A 15300-nucleotide genomic window follows, 5' to 3' on the forward strand; every position below is an offset into this window, starting at 1 on the left:
TCTGGAAGTTTCTGTGAGGGTATTTTTGGATGACATTAACATTTAAATATGTGGACCTTGAGTAAACAAATTGCTCTCCATTATGTGGGTGAGCCTCACCCAATTAGTTGAAGACCTGAATAGAACAAAAGACTGAATGCTCCCAAGCAAAAAAGAATTCTGCCAGTAGACAGCCTTCAGACTTGAACTAGAGCAAGGCTCTTCTCTGAGTCTCCAGCCTCATGGCCTATTCTGCAGATTAAACTTTCCAAACTCCATAATCATGTGAGTCAATTTCTTAATATAAATCTCTTCCCTGTCTTTCCCTTTCAAGACTCACACATATTTTTCCTTCTCTTATTTAGTTGACTTAGTTTTAGTTTTGTCAGTAGTTAAACATAGGATGAAAGGATCATTTTTTACTTCAGCAATGATTAAATATGATATTTTTATTTTTAATGGAAAGCCATATAATTCTATTATATTACTGTCAGCCTCAGAGTATTCATTATAGTTCTTTCTGCATGTCTTATCTGGTCAGGAATTTATATGGCTACCTTATTTCTAAATGTGTTTATGGAAGCTTATACAAAGAGAAAATATAACCAAAATAAAAGAAAACTGAAATTTAGAAAACATAATAAAGTAAATATACCAAAATTATGTCATTATACTGACTGTGATTCAGCAGAAAAATGAATGATAATCTTATTAGCATCCAAAACTAAATATAAAGTGAAGCACCAGAACTATTTAACTTAAAGCAGGAATCAAATGTTCTTCATTTGGAACATTGTGGAGAGGGTTTTGGAAGGCAATAGAGAGTACTGAATATAGTCATTGGCTTTACAATCAACAAGCTTAACTTAGAAATTTGGCTCTGCCAGATACTGCTGTGTAGACTTGGACAAATTACTTAACCTTACTGAGATAGCTTTCTCATTTGCAAATGTATAAATATCTCTTAGGATTCCCATATATCTAAGTTAAATGATACATGTAAAGAGCTCTGCACATGGCAGAAGATAACATGTAGTCAGTAATTTGTAAACACACACACACACACACCGCTCTATCATGCTGAAGGGAACATCCAATTTAAGTCATTTTCAATTTGTCTAATAACCAGTGATTTCAGGTCATATTTTGTACACTGAAATGATAAACATATGAAAAAACAGAAGTGTTCTAATAATTCAGACACCTTGAGAAAAGTGTATGACTTATTCTTGGAACTATCAACTTTCATATAACAAAGACTGTTTCCCTCACAGGAGTTAGAAGAGTTTGTGCAAAGCTCTGAAAAACTGGAGTTGTGCATAGTTTTGGAAGTTTTAGCCACAGCAATCAGAGAAGAAAAAGAAATAAAAGGAATCCAAATCAGAAAAGAAGAAGTAAAGATGTCACTGTTTGCAGATGACATGATACTTTCACATAGAGAATCCTAAAGATGCTACAGAAAACTACTAGAGCCAATCAATGAATTTGGTAAAGTAGCAGGATATGAAATTAATGCACAGAAATATCTTGCATTGCTATACACTGATGAAAAATCTGAAAGTGAAATTAAGAAAACACTCCCATTTACCATTGCAACAAAAAGAATAAAATATCTAGGAATAAACCTACCTAAGGAGACAAAAGACCTGTATGCAGAAAACTATAAGACACTGATGAAAGAAATTAAAGATGATACAAACAGATGGAGAAATATACCATGTTCTTGGATTGGAAGAATCAACATTGTGAAAATGACTATACTACCCAAAGCAATCTACAGATTCAATGCAATCCCTATCAAACTACCACTGGCATTTTTCAGAGAACTAGAACAAAAAATTTCACAATCTGTACGGAAACACAAAAGACCCCGAATAGCCAAAGCAATCTTGAGAAAGAAAAACTGAACTGGAGGAATCAGGCTCCCTGACTTCAGATTATACTACAAAGCTACAGTAATCAAGACAGTATGGTACTGGCACAAAAACAGAAATATAGATCAATGGAACGGGATAGAAAGCCCAGAGATAAATCCATGCACCTATGGTCAACTAATCTATGACAAAAGAGGCAAGGATATACAATGTATATAAGACAGTCTCTTCAATAAGCAGTGCTGGGAAAACTAGACAGCTACTTGTAAAAGAATGAAATTAGAACACTCCCTAACACCATACACAAAAATAAACTCAAAATGGATTAAAGACCTAAATGTAAGACTGGACACTATAAAACTCTTAAAGGAAAACATAGGAAGAATGTTCCTTGACATAAATCACAGCAAGATCTTTTTTGACACACCTCCTAGAGTAATGGAAATAAAAACAAAAATAAATAAATGAAACAATTCATTTGGACCTAATGAAACTTAAAAGCTTTTGCACAGCAAAGAAACTATGAACAAGATGAAAAGACAACACTCAGAATGGGAGAAAATATTTGCAAATGAATCAACAGACAAAGGATTAATCTCCAAAATATATAAACAGCTCATGCAGCTCAATATTAAAAAAACAAACAACCCAGTCCAAAAATGGGCAGAAGACCTAAATAGACATTTCTCCAAAGAAGACATACCGATGGCCAAGAGGCACATGAAAAGCTGCTCAACATCACTAGTTATTAGAGAAATGCAAATCAAAACTACAATGAGGTATCACCTCACACCAGTTAGAATGGGCATCAACAGAAAATCTACAAACAACAAATGCTGGAGAGGGTGTGGAGAAAAGGGAACCCTCTTGCACTGTTGGTGGGAATGTAAATTGATTCAGCCACTATGGAGAACAGTATGGAGGTTCCCTAAAAAACTAAAAATAGAATTACCATATGATCCAGCAATCCCACTACTGGGCATATACCCAGAGAAAACCATAATTCAAAAAGACACATGCACTCCAAAGTTCATTGCAGCACTATTTACAATAGCCAGGTCATGGAAGCAACCTAAATGCCCATCAACAGATGAATGGATAAAGAAGATGTGGTACATATATACAGTGGAATATTACTCAGCCATAAAAAGGAATGAAATTGGGTCATATGTAGGTATGTGGATGGACCTCGAGACTGTCATACAAAGTGAAGTAAGTCAGAAAGAGAAAAACAAATATCATATATTAACGCATATATGTGGAATCTAGAAAAATGGTACAGATGATCTGGTTTGCAAGGCATAAATAGAGACACATATGTAGAGAACAAACATATGGACATGGGGGCGAGGGGTGGTGGGATGAATTGGGAGATTAGGATTGACATATATACACTAATATGTATAAAATAGATAACTAATAAGAACTTGCTGTATAAAAAAATAAATAAAATAAAATTCAAGAATAAATAAAAACCTTAAAAAAAAAACAAGTGTACCATACTAATGTTAGATGCTTGTAATAGCAGAAATTGGGTGTGGGGTTTATGGAAATTCTGCAATTTTTCTGTGAATGTAAATGTATTCTAAAACATAAACTTAAAAAAAATCTGAAAAAAAATAGTAATTGGAAAATATTTTTTTTAATGAATGAAAACACAACAGTCCAAATCAATAGATGTAGAGAAGCAGGACTCAGAGAGGAATTTATAGGTGCAAGTGCCTACATTAAATAAGAAGAAAGATCTAAAAATCAATAAACTAATATTATACTTTAAAGAACTATAAAAAGAAGGCAAACTAAACCTAAAGATAGCAGAAGGAAAAAAATAATGGAGTTAGAGCAGAGATAAACAGAATGAAAAAAAAAAAAAAAAAAACAGAGAAAATCAATAATACCTAAACCTGGTTCTTTGGAAAGGTCAGCAAAATTATCAAACTTTTAGCTAAACTGCCAGAGAGAAAAAAAAAGTAGATGCAAATAATTTTAAAATGAGAAATGAATCTAGGGAGATTACTAATGGCTTTTCAAAGATAAAAATTTTATAAGAGGATATGAAGGAGGTGTAGCCAAGATGGGAGAGTAAGAATACCTCAGCTTACCTCTTCCCACAGTGAGACAGATAGGGGGGATGAAGAAGTGGTATAGTCAAGACTCATACCACCAAGTGAGCAAATTAGCAAAGGTTGTCCCCAAGGAGTGCATAGTTCAAGCCCAACAAACATTAGGCTCCCCAGACCAGGGCTCTGGCACCAGGAAGCCATGCCCCCAAAACAATGGCCTTAAAGGCCAGTGGAGAGTACTTTCAGAAGAGCTAAGGGCTCATAGTAATCAATCTGCCACAACAAGAGGACACAGGTAGCCCAAATACAGGTACCCCTAGAGCATCTAAGTCTGGTGACCGGATGAGGGTGCACTGCTTGGATGGATAGGATATCTAATACAAAAGGCCACTTTTCCAAGGTCAGGAAATGTAACCAACCTTCTGATACATAAAAATAAAAACAGCAAGTTGGGTGAAATAAGGCAACAGAGGAATATGTTGCAAATGAAGCAACAACATAAAACCCCAGAAAAAGAACTAAGGAAGTGGACATAGGCAATCTACCCCATAGAGAGTTCAAGGTAATGATTGTAAAGATGTTCAGAAAAACTGGGGAGAAGATTAAATAAACAGAGTGAGAAGGTAGAAGTTTTTAGCAAAAAATTAGAAAATATAAATAAGAACAAAACAAAGATGAACAATACAATAACTGAAATGATAAATACACCAGAAAGAATCAACAGTAGATTAGATGATACAGAGACATCGATCAGCGAGCTGAAATACAAAGTAGTGGAAATCATTGAAGTTGAACAGAAAAAAGAATAAAAAGAAAGGAAGACAGTTTAAGAGACTTCTGTGACAACATCAAGCACATTAATATTTGCATTATAGGTCTCCCAGAAGGAGAAGAGAGGCAGAAAGGGGCAGAGAACATATTTGAAGACATAATAGATATAATTCCCTAACTTGGGAAAGGAAACAGTCATCTAGTTGCAGGAAGCAGAGACAATCCCAAACAGGATCAACCCAAAGAAGACCACACCAAGACACATTGCAATTAAAATGGCAAAAATTAAGAGAAAATTTTAAAAGCAGCAAGGGAAAAGGAACAAGTTACTTACAAGGAAACTCCCATAAGCCTATTGGCTAACTTTTCAGCAGAAACACTGCAGACCTGAAGGGAGTGGCACAATATATAATATTTAAAATGATGAAAGGGGAAAACCTACTACCAGGAATACTCTCACCAGCAAGGCTCTCATTCATGTTTGATGGAGAGATCAAAAGTTTTACAAGCAAGCAAAAGTTAAAGAGTTCAGCACCACCAAACCAGGTGTACAAGAAATGTTAAGGGGACTTTTCTGAGAGAGAAAAGGTCACAACTAGAAACATGAAAATCACAAAAGGAAAAATTGGTAAAGGCAAATATATAGTAAAGTTAGTAAATCAGCCAGGTATAAAGCTAGAAGGAAGGTTAAAACACAAAAGTAATACAATCATGTATACTCATAATAAGTAGTTAAGAGATACATGAAACTAAAAGGTTTAAAATATGATGTCAAAAATAGTAAGTGTGGTGAGGGAAGTAAAAATGCAAGGTTGTTAAAATGCACTTGAACTTAAGAGATCAGCAACTTAAAATAATCATGTATTTTCACATATATATGTATGTATTTTGCTAAATACAGTGTGGGGAATAAGACAATAACTTTGCAATAGCTTTACATGTTGTAACTAGACTTATCGTGATGATCATTTTGAGAGGTATAGAAATACCAAATAGCTGTATTGTGTAACAAGAACTAACATAGTGTTGTCGGTTAGTTATACTACAAAACAGAAAAGAAAAAACAACCTCATGGCAAAACAGATCAGATTTGTGGTTACCAGAGGCAGGGGCTTGGGGAAGGGACAATTGGAGGAAGGTGGTTAAAAGTTTCAAACTTCCAGTTATACGATAAATGAGTACTAGGAATGCAATATACATCATAAATAAACACTGCTGTGTGTTATATATGAAAATTGTTGAGAGTAAATCTTGAGTTCTCATGTCAAGAAATTTTTTTTCTATTTCTTTAATTTTGTACCTACATAAGATGATGGATATTCACTTATTCACTTATCACTTATTGTGATAATCATTTCATAATGTATGTAAGTAAAATTATAATGCTATACAACTTAAACTTAGTGCTGTATGTCAATTATATATCAACAAAACTGGAAGAAAATACGATATTATCAAAAATTGCACAACAAAGTTAGACAACCTGGAAGACGTGGATAAATACCTTGAAAAACTCAATTTACTTACACTGACTAAACAAGAAATAGAGTATTTCAACAGACCTATATCAAATTAAGAGACTGAAATAGTAATCAAAACCTACCAAAAAGGAAAAGTCTTGGAGAGATAGCATCACTGGCAAGTTCTATCAAACATTTATATAATTAAATGATTAAGTAATCCATTTCAAATATTCCAAAAAAAGTGAAAAGAAGGAAACATTAAATAATGCTGTGAGGCTAGATTTACCTGATATGAAAGCGTGTGTATTGCCGAAACCTGCTTTCAGTTTCAAGGTTCGTTGGACTCACCGGCAAAATAACCACTCGTCTCACACAACTGAACAGATTTAATTAATTTCTTTAAAAGTAGATGATTTAACTTAATTTCAATATACAGTCATTAGAAGGGGATGAATAAAAGTATTAGAAAGACATAACAGAGTATACATCACCGGATTGGGCCGACACCTTCATCCAGATTCAAACAGCAGCTGGGAAATCCCGAGTAACAGTAATCTGGAGTCCCAGCTGGGAAGGGTCCCAGGCGGTGCGTCCACCTCAGGGGTGAAACTTCAAATTGTACTTCTGGGGGCTTCCATTTATAATTCCAGCCACAAACTGATGTCATCAGTTTGCATGCAAAAATGCAGCTCTGGTTCAACTGTAACAATGCTGTTGATTTCACCATAAGAGTCACAAGATTTTCTAGACCCCAGGGGACTAGCCAGGTCCCCAGGGCTCAAGAAATTCCAAGACCCACTCCCTTTCTTATTGTTCTTGCTGCTTGACTTGTTAGTAACAATTGTTAGGTGTGCAAGCAGGCATGCAGTCCAGGCAGGGTCACAAGTCGGTCAGAGGCCTTCTTTTGCCTCTGAAGCCTAAACAAGACTACTTTACTAGTTTTCCCAACAGCCAGATAAAGACACCACAAAAGAATAAAATTACGGACCATGATCATTTCTAAATATGGATATTAAAATACTCAAGAAAATATTTGCAGATCAAATCCACTAGAATATTGAAAGGAGTATTCACCATAGCAAAATGATACTTACTCTATTTGTGCAAAGGTGGTTCAGCAAATGTAAATCAATCCATATAATACAGCCCATGAATATAATGAAGGGAAAAACAAACAAACAAACAAATGATCATTTTAACTTACACAGCAAAGGAAGTTGAGAAAATCCAACATTCTTTTGATGAAAACTCTCAAGAAACTTAGGAATAGAGGGAGAAGTCGTCAATATGATACAGGATACTTTTGAAAAACCCACAGCTTATATCATACTCAGTGGTGTAAACTGAAAGCTTTCTTCCTAAGATCAGGAAAAATACAAGGTTGTATTGTTTCACTGCTGCTATTTAACCTTATACCAGAAGTTCTAGCATAGGAATGACACAGGAAAAAGAAATAAAAATGCATCCACATTGGAATGAGAGAGGTAAAGCAATGTGTATTTGCAGATGACATGATACTATACATAGAAAATCTCAAAGAATTCACAGAAAGCTACTAGGGATAATAATCAAACTTAACTAAGGTGCATAATACAAGATTAACAGCAAAAATCAGTTTTGTTGACACACAGGGTCAGTGAACACTCTGAACATGAAATTTTTAAAATTCCATTTACTAGAGCAACAAAACAAATTAAATACTTAAGAATAAATCTAACCAAGGAGGTAAAACATTTGCATGATGAGACCCACAAAACATTATTATTATTATTATTTCTGTGCTGCGTGGCATGCAGGATATTAGTTCCCCAACCAGGGATCGAACCTGTGCCCCCTGCAGTGGAAGCTCAGGGCCCTAACCACTGGACCGCCAGGGAATTCCCCACAAAACATTATTGCTGCAAGAAATTAAAGAATACCTAAATACATGGAAACTCACCCTATGTATGCTCATGATAGGAATACTTAACATGGTTAAGATGTCAACACTATCCAAAACAATCTACAGATTTAATGCAATGCCTATCAAAACTCTAACAGCCTTTTTGTAGAAATAAAAAAATCCAATCCTCAACCTCATATGGAACTACAAGAACCACAAATAGACGAAACAATCCTGAAAAACAACAAAGTTAAAGGACTCACACTTTCAAACACTGAAGTTAGAAATTTACTATAAACCTACAGTAAATTAACAGTGTGGTAATGGGAAAAGGGCAGACATATAAACCAATAGAATAGAAGACAAAGTAGAAATTAACCCTCACACGTATGGGCAATTGATTTTCAACAAGGATGCAAGACCATTCAGTGGGGAAAGACAGTCTTCTCAACAAATAGTGCTTGTAAAATCTTGATATCCACATGCAAAGGAATAAAGTTGGACACTTACCTTAAAAAAATTAACTCAAAATGGATCAGAGACAAACTTTAGAAGTAAAAATATAATACTTTTACAAGAAAATCCTAAGGGAAAACTTCATCACATTGTATTTTGCTATGATTTCATAGGTATGGCACCAAAAGCACAAACAATAAAAGAAAAAGTAAATAAATTGGACTTCATCAAATGCAGAACTTTTGTGCATCAAAAGATACTATTATAAAAAATAAATAAAAGGAAAACAGCAAGGGTTGGTGAGAATGTGGAGAAATAGGACCTTGTGCGTTACACTTCTGTTACCAAATGCAAGTTTGTATACCTGATGCACAGTGAGTCCAGACAAACCAAAACATAGGAGTTTGGAGCAGAGAAAGGTTTACTGCAAGTCCACGAAGGAGGTGGGTGGCTTGTGCCCAGAAAACCCTGAACTCTCATAAGGGTTTCAACAAAGCACTTTTAAAGGCAAGGTAAGAGAGGTGTGTGGTTAGTCGTTGCAAACTTCTTGATGTAGGACTGTACTTTGTTCTTGCCACTCTCCAAGTAGGTCAGGTCACGATGTTCCTGTAAACCTCCAACAAGACAAATATTGTTTTCTGTTCTGCAACTTTTATCTCTATATTAATGGACTCTTAAAGGTCAGAGCCTTGAGAATAGGCTATCCTGTACATTTCAGTCTGTAAGCAACATTATTTCACAAAAGGTGGAGAGCCAGCATGACCAACACAGGAAACAGAACAGAAAGATTAAAGTAAAATTTGTTCTTCTCTATTATACTCATAAGAGTGCAAAATGATGCATCTGCTCTGAAAAACATTTTTGTTGTTCCTCACTAAGTTAAACATAGAGCTGTTATATGACCCGGTAATTCTAATCCTGACTATTTATGAAGAGGAATTGAAATCAGGGACTCAAACAGATATTTGTACAACAATGGTCACAGCAACATTATTCACAATACCAAAATGAATGGATAAAGAAAATGTGATATACACACAAAATGGAATATTATTCAGCCTTAAAAAGAAAGGAAATTCTGATATGCTACAACATACATGAACCTTGAAGACATAATGCTAAGTGAAATAATGTTGTCAGAAGACAAATACTGTATGATTCCACTTATATCAGATACCTAGATTAGACAAATTCATGGAGACAGAAAGTAGAATAGAGGTACCAGGGGCTAGAGAGTAGGGGAATTAGGGAATTATTGCTTAATGATACAGAGTTTATGTAGGGAAGATGAAAACATTTGGGGTATAGATAGTGCTTATGGTTACACATCATTGTGGATATATTTAGTGCCACCAAATTCTATACTTACAATACTTTAAAATGATAGACATCATTATGTATATTTTACTATAATAAAAAAGGCAATACTTGATTCTAAGTTACTACCAAGTATATAACAAAGATCAAAGCCCTAACAATTTCTTAGTGAGGTAAATGACATTCCTTCCCTTTGCCTCTGAAAACTTTGTTTCAAAAATCCACTTTACCAGAATGGCCTAGTAATACCAATATACACTTGTTTCAGATACAGATTGTCTTTTATCTTCATCTACAAGTTAGAATTAAACTGATGATGATAGCCTATCGACTAGGATTATTGCAAGCATTTGAAAACACTGTTGTGGTGTCAATGGTTTAAAAACATTCATTACTTAATCACCTAGGACCTCAGTTTGCTTGTGTATTACCTGGAGTCATCAAACCTTATTAATTCTAAGTTAACTGCCTCCTTCTGATGGGATGTGATTCTAAAAATCTTCCAATAGAGTAAATGCACTTGTCTTAGCAGGTTCTGTGGAGATAATACAGGAAAAGAAACCAGAAACACTAGGAGCAAATACCCGGCTATCTGGATGGATTCCACAGAATGATCTTCTTGATAAGACCAAAGAGAAGCCAAATTAAATAATTTTGCTTAATTATGAATGAGGAATAATCTGAATGATTACTCAATAACAGATAATTTGTATTCAGAATAAGAAAATAAAACTTAATTTCTTCTTCACATTTCTTCTCGAGCTTGTTAAAGAAAAACTTATTCATGACACTTGTTAAAGACTGTAAGACACACTTTAGTCAAGACCACCATGATAAGTACAGTTACTACTGCAATGGACTTTTACAGTAAGACAGAGAGATTGGACTAAACTCTGAATGCAGAAAGAAAAGTGGGAAATGTATAACCAAAGTGCAGAGAGGGAGGTCAGTGGATGGAAAACTACTAAGAGGAAACATCAGGGTCAAGGGAAGACGCTGGCAAAACTAACCTAATCTGATTCTTGTTGACGGCAGGCCAGGGTGATCAGCCATTGCTTGGTGGATGGTGAAAGAGGAAGCAACAGCTAAAAAGAGTGATCAGGTATCAGTACTGGGAGAATCTAGCTAAACTGACTTAGAAGGATGGTTGCTAAAATTGCACAATGCAGAGATAAACAAAAAGCCCCCAAATCAGGGTCTACTTGAAAAGAGAGTTCAGAGGAACCTGACTAGAGTTTGGTCAAAACTGGAATCTTTGTCAAGCACTAACATAAATATGGTATTTATAATTCTTCCGTTTATGATACAATCTCTCCCTCCTCAGAATCAGAGCCAGAGAAAGTACCTTTACATCAGGCTCTCATTATCTTTTGTATAGAATATTGCAGCACCCTCCTGGCTTTCTGTATCCATTATCTTCCTCCTCTCTTCACTTTTCCCACAGTAGCTATTTGAAAAATCAATCTGATAAGCCATTTCACCATCTGCAATATTATAAACGGTCCAAATTACTTATAATCAATTCAAAATCCAATTTTTAAAACAGAGTACTACATAAACTTGCCAAGGTCGATCTTTCTAGCCTGTTATGCCAACATTCTCACATTGAAACCCTGCACATCTCAACTCCCTTTCCCTATTAAGGCAAGCGTTTGTTTTCTTAAATCCCTCCATTCCTTTTTATTAAAGTATTCTCACCCTAGCAACTTGTCCAATGTCAAGTACTCTCCATCGGTTAACTCTGCACAAACTTTTCACAGGTGTGGAATGACTTAATTGCTGGAATTACTAATTGCTCCTTAGCCTGGAATAATTAATTGCTGCTTTCTTTAGAGCCTATAGGAATTTATATATGGCCTCATGGCACAGAATTATGCAGAAGATGCTACCTAATTGAATTAATGATTTATAAAAGTGTCATGATTTTCTGTATCTGAAACTCTTACTAATGATATACATTTTATTTTTAGGTCATCCCAAAACCAGGGCTTTTTTTACTCACTGTGGAACCAATGGGATCTATGAAGCTATTTACCACAGCGTCCCTATGGTGGGAGTTCCCCTGTTTGGTGATCAGCATGATAATATTGCTTGTATAAAAGCCAAAAGGGCAGCTGTCGAATTAAACTTGCACACAATTACGAGTTTCAATCTCCTTAACACTTTGAACACAGTTATTAACAACCCTTCGTGAGTATAGACTATATTCTTTTCTGAGAAGCGTCGGTATTTTAAAAGGAGTAAATTGTGTCATTCTGTTAAATTGACTACTTTTACATAATCACTAGGACATAACTAACATCAAATATGATTGTCTTACACTTCTCAAATTCTATGAAAGTATTTAGATTCACCTACTGTTACTGGGTAATAGATTCCAACCTCAAAGAAATACTAAAAATCACTTAACTCTCCACATGCAGCTATAACCATCAGTATAGAAATATTACTTTAGGTATTTCCTCGTGCTAATTTATAACTAGAAAAAAAAGATAGAAATACTTTTATAAAAATAGGATCATTCTACTTGTTAATTAAAAACATCCTATATTGGCATATTTTAATTGAAAACAAGAGAAAGACAGTGAAGTAAAGAGTGTGAGACAGTGAGATCCAAATGGAGACATAGAAGACCCCAGCCTCCCTGTACCTTGACAAAGATCAACAATTAGACACGACAGTATCCATAAACAAAAACATCTCTGGGAGAGCTCTAAAGTACACTTAAGGAATTTTAGCAACACTGTGGAACTAAAAATTCCTGAGAATAATCACAAAAAAAACAGAATGAAGACAGTTTCATTCTACCAGTATCATCCCATTTCCAAGCCAGCATTACTCAACACCAAGAGAGAACTTCCCAGCTAGAAAGAGTTTCTCAACAGGAAAGGGTGAGTCGAGTGACCAGGTTCTAAAGCCTTTAGGGGCACAGAAATAGAAACACAAATCCTAAATTGTAGCTACTACAGTTCTTTTAAAAGTATGGTACTGGCATAAAAACAGACACATAGACCAATGGACAGGATTGAGTGTCCAAAAGTAAACTCTCACATATAAGGTAAAAAAATATTTGACAAAAGAGCCAAGAATACTCAATAAGAAAACAGTAGTGTCTTCAATAAATGGTGCTGGGGAACCTAGATAATCTCATATAGGAGAATGAAATTGGACCCTTATCTTACATCACTTACAAAAATTAACTAGAAATGGATTAAAAACTTAAACATAAGACCTGAAACCATACAACTCCTGGAAGAAAACATAGAGGAAAAAAGCTCCTTGACAAGGGTCTTTGTAACAATTTTTTGGATATGCCAACGACAGCACAAGGAACAAATACAAAAATCAACAAGTGGGCTACATCAAATTTAAAAGCTCCTGCACAGCAAAAGAAATGATCTACAAAAAGAAAGAAAATGTACAAAATGGGAGAAAATATTTGCAAATTAGATATCTGATAAGGTTAAAATACAAAATATATAAAAACTCATATAACTCAAGTAAAGAAAAATTTAAAAATTAGTAGAGTTACTGAATAGACATTTTTCCAAAGAAGATGTACAAATGGCCAACAGATACTTGAAAGGGGACTTGACATCAGTAAGCATCAGGAAATGCAAATCAAAACCACAATGAGATATCACCTCACATTTATTAGAATGGCCATGATCGAAAGAAAAGGTATAACAAATGTTGGTGAGGAAGTGAAGAAGCGTGTTGGTAGAAATGTAAATTGCTGTAACCACTATGGAAAATAGGAAGGAGGTTCCTCCAAAAATTTAAAATAGAACTACTACATCATTCAGCAATGCCACTTTGGGGTATACATCTAAAGGAAATTACAACAGAATATGGAAGAGATACCTGCATTTCTATGTTCATTGTAGCATTATTCATAACAACTAAGATATAAAAACAACCTATGTATCCATCAATGGATAAATGGATAAAGAAGATGTGGTATATGTATGTAAAGGAATATTATTCAGCAAAAAGAAAGAAGGAAATCCTGCCATTTGTGCAACATGGCATTTTGCTAAGTGAAATGTCAGGCAGAGAAAGTCAAATACTGTATGATATCAATTATATGTGTAATCTAAAAAGTCAAATTCATAGAAACTGAAAGCAGATTGGTGGTAACTAGAGTCTAGGGGTTTGGGAAGTGAAGAGATGTTGGTCAAAAGGTACAAACTTTTAGTTCGAAGTGAATAAGTTATAGGGATATTTGTAGTGCATGGTGATTAGCTGTGATTATAAATAAATAAAAATGTTCTCAACAGCAAGTGATTATATTTATCATTTTAGTGTATTTCAAATAAATCAAATATATTCTTGGGAAAAAATAAGCTATATTAAAATTAAAAGAATTGCCATGGTTGGATAGATGTTTTTTAATATTAGATAAATTCTTACTAAAATTTTCCTATAATTCTATGTACAAATATTTACATTAGAGTTTAGAATAATTACTTTTTAAATATTTCTAATTTTTGTCAATATAGAATGACTTTTCACTATGCAGTCACTTTTAAACTTCCCATTCATGTCACTTAAACATCACATCTTAATTTTTGTTTGCTGTATTATCATTATAACATGTTCAAAACTTACAACGTACACATTTTGTCCATGACCAAAATTTCGAATAACATTTAGCCTTAGTTTTGTATTTATATGGATTTAATGATGCACTTTCTGTTTATTGCAGTCTCTCTATTCCTGGAGGATTTTCTTTTTCATTAATTTTTTATCTGACAGATATTTTGTTTTCGTGTCTTGGAGGGTTTCTTGTTGCTATTTCCTTGTTTCCTTGAGATACATTCAGAAGTACTTATTCTTTAAATTCTTGGTATTAAGAGAGGCCTATTTTATTTTTTTTAAACCAAAGAGCAACAAGGATTTGATTTTTTTCTGACTTACCGTTCCCTTCCTCAGAACGTTCTACACGCTCTTCCACTGTCTTCTACAATTTAATGTTCTATATTCTCCATCAATGATGACTGCACTTCAGTGTGGGAGAATAACCTTCCTCCTTCAACTCCTTCACAGATACAAGGAAATCCTTTTTCTAAGTCAGACATTCAAAACCTTAAACCACACCTTGGTCTGGTCTTTGTTCCTTGACAGAAGTTAGAAGGGTTAGTGTTCTAGTTATTGCCATTGTTCTATCTCAACACTGGCACTTGCATCCCTCTGTATCTTGAAGCAAAGATTCCAGCATCTACTCACTTTCAGGCCCACTTCTTGCCCAGAGGGTCACATGAAGCTTACTGGTTTCATCTGGAATGTCAGGGCCATGAAGATCACAGACTGAAACCATTTCCCATTACTATTGAAGACTAGCTCCTTGTTAACACTGACACTCCAGACAGAACCTGGGGAAGGGCGGAGTGGTGGGGGGAAGAGTTCCTTTTTCATAAACTTACCCCTCATTGCTGCTTCTTGTCACTATCATGTTCCCAATACCATACTCAGCAAAAGAGATCAAATTCTTT

The 15300-nt window shown here is 34.7% G+C and overlaps 1 protein-coding gene and 1 pseudogene across 2 annotated transcripts in view; both read left to right on the plus strand.

The window, feature by feature from the left end:
• The window catches only part of LOC309661780 (UDP-glucuronosyltransferase 2C1-like), a 49635-nt gene extending 46307 nt beyond the window's left edge, over window positions 1-3328 (plus strand). Inside the window, exon 8 of the transcript XR_014264272.1 lies at window positions 1254-3328. The gene's annotated coding sequence lies outside the window, so the exon portion shown is untranslated. The remainder of the gene's footprint in view (window positions 1-1253) is intronic.
• LOC309660868 (UDP-glucuronosyltransferase 2B17-like) overlaps window positions 2979-15300 on the plus strand; it is a 29737-nt pseudogene continuing 17415 nt past the window's right edge. The window contains exon 1 of the transcript XR_014268390.1: window positions 2979-3065. The product of XR_014268390.1 is annotated as a UDP-glucuronosyltransferase 2B17-like (transcript). The remainder of the gene's footprint in view (window positions 3066-15300) is intronic.

The sequence above is a fragment of the Balaenoptera physalus genome (genome assembly GCF_965194825.1).
Source record: "Balaenoptera physalus genome assembly, chromosome: 5".
NCBI lineage: Eukaryota > Metazoa > Chordata > Mammalia > Artiodactyla > Balaenopteridae > Balaenoptera > Balaenoptera physalus.